Source organism: Columba livia, chromosome 10 (genome assembly GCF_036013475.1).
Source record: "Columba livia isolate bColLiv1 breed racing homer chromosome 10, bColLiv1.pat.W.v2, whole genome shotgun sequence".
NCBI lineage: Eukaryota > Metazoa > Chordata > Aves > Columbiformes > Columbidae > Columba > Columba livia.
The window spans coordinates 18,083,350-18,085,045 of record NC_088611.1 but is presented as its reverse complement, the minus strand read 5'-3'; positions in this window follow the sequence as shown (position 1 = coordinate 18,085,045).

Sequence of the window (1,696 nt, the reverse complement as noted above, 5' to 3'; positions counted from 1 at the left end):
GCCTCTGTTGTAGTCTGTTTGAGAACCATTAAACTTTGCGTGGTGTTGCTGTTGGAACAGAAGCCGACTTGCCTGTTTTCTGCTGTACTCTGGCGTAATGGCCGAGATCGGTGTGTGCCTCCCTGAGAGCCTTTGCAAACCTTTGTTAGCGCTGCCCTTATTTAAAAGAAAGGTAGAGAGACCTGTTAAACTGATCTAGGCCTGGCACGCCGCCACGCGATCTGCTGATCCCGTGACAGGTAATGCTGACTCGGGAGTGCGTGTCCTTTGCAGGCGGCATTTTCCTTCGGAAGGTGTTTCTGAACCCTGCCTCCGGGATACGTGTCTCGGTGCCCTTACTGGTTTTGGTGGCTTTATTTACAGCAAATGACGGTGATTTTCTTACCGCTCCTTCGCCCAAGCAAACTGCAAACAATGGGAAATCAGTGTCTGGGTAGGTGAAATCAACTCTTGGCTGAGAATCAACCCAGGAATTATGTAAAGAAGTAAAACCAGGGTGAACTGCAGTCTTTTGTAGCAGACTGTCTGTGAACAAGAACTGATACTCTGTGAGCTGAGAGCGTAGCGTAACAACAACCGCTGTTAACGTGTGGCTGTAGGAAGATGGTGTTGATGTTGGTGTTCACAGTAATAGCAACAGGATCACTCCCTGTCTCTTGGCTTTTAAGTGCCATTGTGGATCTTTGTTGCTGGCTTTTAAACAGGGACACCTTAGTTATGTGAGAACCACATGTACCCTTGCTCATGGCAAAGGGAACATCCCTGCGCTGAGGCATGCGCCTTCCTTTCCCACCACAAAAAACCCTGCCATCTGATGGGAAACAACTGGAACGTAGAAACTGCAACCTCTGTTCTGTGTGGATTACTGCTGCTGAGAGCAAACCAGCCACCCGAGTCCTGCTTCTATCCATAGCACGGGTCACTCGTTTGGGGTCTTTTACCCCACTTTGTAAAAGTCAACATTAGCATCTACCAAAGACTAGCTTAACTGGTCTCGCTCTAAACTCCATTCTGTCTTTTGGAGAACCTCATTCAGACCAAAACATGTCAATCCAAACCAGAGGCTTGAACGTGACAAATGACCCTCACAGCACACAGGGCCATCTGCTCCCCCAGTACTCAGGAGACACAGACCTCTCAGTTCTGATTTCCTGTGTCCTGTAGCTGGATAACACGAGTGGCACATTTTCTCAAAGCTACTTGCTGATCTTTGGACAGAGGTGTAATCTACTGCAGGAAGATGGTTGGTACAGGAACACCATTGTTGAGTTCCCTGAACGTGTTAGTGTTAAATAGTGCGTTGCCTTGGAGAGCCCATCATACAAGAGCAGGGTGAGGAAGAGTCTGGTCCTCTCATTTCCCTGCTGCTCCGAGGCCACATCTGGTATATCACAAGCAAACCAGCTGTCAGAGGAGGAGGTTATTCTGAGGCTGCACTACAGGAACTTTTCCTGATGCCCAAATGGAGGGGATATGTCATCCTGGACGCAGCCGGTCGCTGGTTCCTGCAGCTCTCCTCTACAGCGGGTCTGTGTTTGCACCCGTTCTTCTTCAGGCACGGTCCTCCTGCCACTGCCCTTCTCCAAAATCCTCCAGCCATCCTCCGCGGTGCTGGCAGGACAGTGCCAGCCTGTGACGCCACAGCGTCCAGCACAGTGCAGCTCCTCAGCGTGTGTGTGCAGCCTGGCACGGCGGC